General features: G+C 38.9%; 1 protein-coding gene across 4 annotated transcripts in view; it reads right to left on the reverse strand.

Moving 5' to 3' along the window:
* The window catches only part of rfx2 (regulatory factor X, 2 (influences HLA class II expression)), a 58,151-nt gene extending 52,602 nt beyond the window's left edge, over nucleotides 1-5,549 (reverse strand). For 2 of the 4 annotated variants that reach the window (XM_066695643.1, XM_066695641.1), the window contains exon 1: nucleotides 5,420-5,549. The gene's annotated coding sequence lies outside the window, so the exon portion shown is untranslated. Of the gene's footprint in view, nucleotides 1-5,333 lie in introns of all 4 variants that reach the window. The other 2 variants (XM_066695642.1, XM_066695640.1) reach the window with 1 other exon arrangement.
* Nucleotides 5,550-6,000: the final 451 nt, after the last annotated feature.

The raw sequence follows: 6,000 nt of genomic DNA on the forward strand, positions 1-6,000 counted from the left end.
ACGCTACCCAAAGTGCTGTCTGCTTTCCCTCATTAGCATTTTACATAATTGCTTTAAAACTCACTAAGTTGGTGATGACACAAGTACCATGTACCCAACCCCCCTTGACAAGCCATTTAACTATTAATTACTCAGAATGCCCTTTAGACAGGAGTTCAGTGTCATCATAAGGCACATTTCTTATTGTGTCACAAATGTTAAACTTCATCAATTAAACTTTGTCCATCTGACTCGGTACTGGCCAGCTTTGGTCTTTGAGCCACCATCTAGCAGGGTTTAGATATCTCCCTAATTCAAAGATTCCAAACCTTGGTCCTCCACAGAGCTATACTTACATCCCTGTATTTTAGGTAACTAGCTTTCAATGCCTGCACTTAATTCCTCCCAGCACAAGGTGTTGATGTAGTCTTCTTAAATCAAACCACTTATTGATTAATAATCTCCTTATTCTTTTCATCATCTCAATAAGTCATTCTATTAACGCACATTGGAGCATTGGTTAAGCAGCCATAGCCGCTAGTCATGCATCCCTTCCTTACTAATACGTCTCATTTAATATTATTTCTTTGAATGTGTAAAACAATAATTTAATTGTCTCAGTTTACTAGTGGGGACATTCATGTTTTCAAACAAAAGAGTAAAACAAAATTAAGAAAACAAAACAGCACTGATTTCCAGAACAATCAGCATTGAAAGAGCCATTTCTCATTTACCTAAACCATTTGCTTGCCAAATGATCATTCAAAGTCATTAAAAACATATGATTACCTAAAAAACCTGTTGGATTTAAGCTTTCCATGACCATTGATGGTCTTAACGTGTCTAGTGCAGGACTTAGCTCTCATGCACAGTCATGAAGGGTAACACACTCACAGCTCCTGCTGGCATCCTGCCTAACTGTAGTCAGCAAAATTGTCTCCCATCTGCTCGGAGTATGGAGATCAGACACAAAATGGCAGCCTTGTTCATATTTCCAGCCAAGGTAGTTTGGATATTAACTTGTCACATAGCATCATTTAAGCAGATGTCTTACACCAGGTCCCATATGGACATCTCTTCTGTGCTCCCCCCCCCCCCCCATTGGAATTCTCCATTAAAGTCAGTTAAACAACAACACTGGACAAAGTTAACACTGCTGTGGGCACCAAAATGTTTCACATTTAAAATAATCATATTTACAATAATCTCAAGTAAAATATAGCCTACTGAAGCAATCTTGCATATTTTCAGCAAAGCAAATTTAGAAATCAGAACACTGTGAGGCCAGTTAAACTTTGGGTAAAATCATAGGAGATATATAAATACATTTAATTGGTCAGAAATTATATATCACTCATAGATAAATGCCAAGTAAACAATAAGATTAGGTAATCATCATCAATAGCCCCTGGGCTGCAAATGTATTTTGGACTTATCTAACCATTTCTACCATCAGCATATTGATTAATAAAACATAATAAATGAAGCCATGGTCTCTTACTAGAGTATCATTATTAAACTCCCACCATCCAGTTAATTCCCAAAAAGCCTCATAGAGACGTTATGCTGCAGCAAGAAATATATTCTCTGCACACACACTCATTACATATACATGCAAGTGGACAGAAACCTTATATAGATGAATAGATATTTTCCCAAATCAATGATTTATCCCTCTTACATTAATCATTTGGTTCTCCTAATAAATTATTTACTTTTTGATAACACAGAAGCACCTATGGCAGTGTATTCCATTACCAGTAACAGGATATGTGGTTCTTAATTAAAGTGTCAGCTGTAAGTTCATGCTGTGAAGGTCTTTAACAATAGTTGCCGATACAACAGGCAACTTTCACAACTGTGCTTTTGCCAGCCATTTAAAATGTACATTCAATAGATCAAAAGAAGCCCAAACAGACGAACACACACAAAATCAAAAGTTAAACATCAGCAGCACTGATACAAGCAAAGCACGCCTAAAGCAGATAAATAATTTTAATCTCTCAAACAGAAATTGCTAGCAGTAGTCCTAATGTAAAGTTTGGTCAATGGGAAATCATATTTAGCAAACAATAAAATGATCGTAATACATGTAGGATAAATATTGTTAATTACTTACGAAGAGAAGAGTGGCCAGAAAACCTGATGTACATTCATTGAGGGTAAGAAGAGAGTACTTTGATCTTTAAGTTCATCACACAAAATATACAGAATATAATTTTAAGACAGTAACTTATAGAAATTGCTACCAAAAATGTATTCCAGAAAGGTTCAGATCTTTGCTTGCATTAAGTTAATTTTACCAGTTGAGGCTACTTTAAGAAAAAAGAAAGTGTCAAAGATTTGAGGCCTCTCTTAGACATGTAAAAATATTATTAAAAGAATAGGTAAGCAAAACACGTTTGTATGGGCTGCCCATTATCGGATATCTTACATGCTTTGATTATAATGGCTTTGATTCTTTGACTATTCAGCTCCATGCAGAAATCAATAGCCCCATGCATCAAATTAGTGCTGACACCTGCAGGACAGTTGTCATCAATAGAGCTCATTAACAGTTCTGGCTGAAGTGGGTGAAAAGCAGGTGTTTAAGACTGGGCTGTTTTAACCACACACAAGAGGGAATGGGGAGGGGGTTTGGATGAGCAAAAGAAGGAAAGAAAAAAATGTTTGTCCACAGTAGGCATGTGGGCTCTACTTTAAGCATCCAAAAAGTGAAATTGTTTCCAGATCTGAATTTCCAGACACAAAAATTAAAATGTATGATTCAATCCCCTCTACTGGCCACACACATGTGTCTCTTTCATTTTCTGAATGTCAAATATTCTGAGCAGGCAATACCAGGCTTTACTCATTTCAAATAAATTGAATTCCTTCTGCCGTATTTACAATGGCCAGATAGCAGCAGGGTACACATTCCAAACACTGATATTTTTAAACAATCCATGACAAGTAAGCGTGGAAGAGAGAAGACGGGAATAATCTAATCATTTTACTCAAAATAAATCAACACAGCACCACCTAGCTGGGGTAGCTTTATGAGAAATACATTTACATAGGTGGAAATAGAAAACAAATGGGAGGTACAGGTGGACTGTGCCAAGCAACAGCAGAAAAACTAATTTTGTGAAAGATCATAAAATCCATTATAACTTGTGGCTCATTCCATATTGAAATCCCATAGAAATTTAACCAAGAGTTCCCCAAGCTTTTTTCAGTCATAAACAAGTTTACCACCATAACCCTGAACTCTAACATTTTAATGGGGGGGGGAATGCTGATTACCTAAACAAACTCTAAGGTAAGCAGTCACCCTTTCAAACTGACTTGAGCCCCCACAAGGTGCTTTAAGCCCAAGGGGGCATTATTTGCTCTCTTAGTAACATGATAAATACAGCGAGGTTTATGAAGAGATAGAGCACCATGGTTAAATGATTCCTATCAAATATAATAGTACCCTTTACAATTCCAAGGCATCAATTTAAAATAAATGCATTTTTTGTTTTTATCATCATTTAATCTTAAAAACATAAATAGCACAGCTTACAAGATATTCATTGGGATGTGCAATTCATATTTATTAGCATTAATCTGCGATGTTTGGCAAATCTACCGCGGATCAATTTGTTTTTCGCCAAAAAGTTAAACTGTAGGCTAATAATCACTCGGGTAACCCTTTTCAGATTTGAAATGAAGGGAAGGGGAACCAATCACGAAACCCTCACTGATTTCCTCTCTCCTTACTGTTAGAAATATTTTTCCAAGATTAGTCAAGATCAGATTTTAAAAAAATGAAATATAATAGTGTGGAAAGGTAATTTAAAGTAGCCTTACAGAGATGACAGCCTTTATTTTTAGTCAGTTACAATGTCCTTTTAGAGTTGACTTTTCTTTTCCTCAAACCTGGCTTTGATGGCACATCAATCAGAAAATGTCAAGACGAAGCCTTTATTTGAGCAATGATTATATGTTGGATGACATCTTAACAAGGGACAAGAAATCTAAGAAAAGACGCATGTGTGCATGTGGAGGGCGTCCTTCTTGCAATATATTAGTGGATGCTTTTCAATGTGAAAATATAACAAGTGAATGCCTAATTCAATAAAAGTGTACAAGGGCAGCTAACTCTAAAAATTTTTTTTTCATCTTTAGAACACAAGTACCGAGTATAGAAAAGCACGTTTTAGCTGGGAGGTGGGGCACTTTCAATTTTACTGCTAAGCATGTACGACCATAAACAACATCAAATGATATAAGCCAAATACATAACTAGGCTATTTCCGAATTAAGCTGCGTAAGCTTTACACCTGCGAATGACAGTTTTTCTAATGTCCGTGCTGTTAAATGTTTTCGATCACAGTCACTGAGAACGTGTCACAAACAATATGAGAAAAGACACTTATTCACATTTCATACTGCTTTTTTAAACGGGTCGTAAAAAAGGTGGTTGTGATTGTACACAATCTATGATACAAAAAATAATTTAAAAAGGATATTTTGAATCAATCAGTCAATACTTTCTGTCGTAGTACATAACACCACATTTCGAAGTTATTACGTTGTTAAACTTTAAATGTCCTACACAATTACTGCAGTCCTGCGCCCGCGATTCGCACGTTGCAAGTGATATTCCTCGTCACTGATCGCCGGAAACTAAGCATACTGTGCAACAGTCACGATTAATACTTCAACAGCCGTAACAAACTGCGATTAATCACATAGCAAACCATTCCGTCAAGTACGACACAGCAAAGCGAGCGTCTACGCTCAGCCCAAACTTCTCGCCCGAACTAAAGACATGGTTAGTAACTTCACAAAGTGGATTCATCAGAACAACGAAATAATGCCTCATTTGCAAAGACACAGAAGCACAAAAGCACAGCAGCAAGTGGCTAAAGTTTAAGGAAAGTTTAGCCCGGCCTTTTCTCTCTCTCGCTTCAAGTGCTCACAATACAAAAGAGTGCGAGCAAGTGAAGATACCCATCTGAGCGCTTCACGTTGTAAAATAAATACTTAGTAGTCCAAACGTTACTTTCAGTGACAAATACTGTCAGTGAGCATAATTAAATTCAGCAATGTGCTCCTTCCGAGTTTCAGAAATGACAAGGTGATCAGGCGACCCGGCGGTAAACCAAACTGTGCGGTCGGTAGGGTCCCGTCGTGGATTTGAAAAATAAAATGATTATATAAACACGGAGCAAAGGTCCCCCCCAAACTCCGTGCAGAATCAAACGCCTTTTGTCGTAAATTTTCTGGGAGGGGGGGGTTGCTCTGTGAGAGTGAAAAAAAAAAATACATCCCGTTTTCGTAGCGAGTGAAAGCAAATTGATTGTACCCAGTAAAGATATATTCACCTTTGCCTTGTGCTTAGCTCTGCCCTGGCTGCTCTCTCTCTCTCTCTCTCTCTCTCTCTCTCTCTCTCTCTCTCTCTCTCACTCACTCTCCCGTTGCTGCTGCTGTTGCTGCGTGTTGCTCCCGTTGGTAAGTAACTGTCTCCACGACTACAGTCACTATGGCGCGCGGGGGTCTCGAGGCAACTGTTGCTACCCTCTTCTGCATACGTCACCAACAGGCAGGACGCAGGCCCCGCCCCGCCCCGCCCCGCCCCTCCCCTCCCCCTCTGCTCCCGCCGCCGACGAGAACTCTGGCGCGGTCTCGTCTCCTTCCTGCTCGGCCGCGGGAACTGGAGCGCTGGGGGGGGCGAGACGACAGCGGTAACAATGGAGGACGAGGACGCCATCTTGAGTGTGCAGCTGGTTTCTTTGCCCCCCAGCTTCTACTTTTTTGATGGTGTTTTGCGTTGATGTGTCAGATAAAGCAGAGCAAATAAATACAAGTGTTCTTAAGTCAAAAATGGGAAACAAGGGGAAATGGGTTTGGTTGTTTTAAGTTGGGCCTCATTAACACATATTCTTATTACTACTTTTTTTTTTCTGTAGACCCAGTTTAAACATGAAGAAAGAGACAACAGATACTTTATTCCCCCAATAAAGCTACGCATATGTTCCTTTTCATTGGGCC

The sequence above is a fragment of the Amia ocellicauda genome, chromosome 22 (assembly GCF_036373705.1).
Source record: "Amia ocellicauda isolate fAmiCal2 chromosome 22, fAmiCal2.hap1, whole genome shotgun sequence".
Classification (NCBI taxonomy): domain Eukaryota; kingdom Metazoa; phylum Chordata; class Actinopteri; order Amiiformes; family Amiidae; genus Amia; species Amia ocellicauda.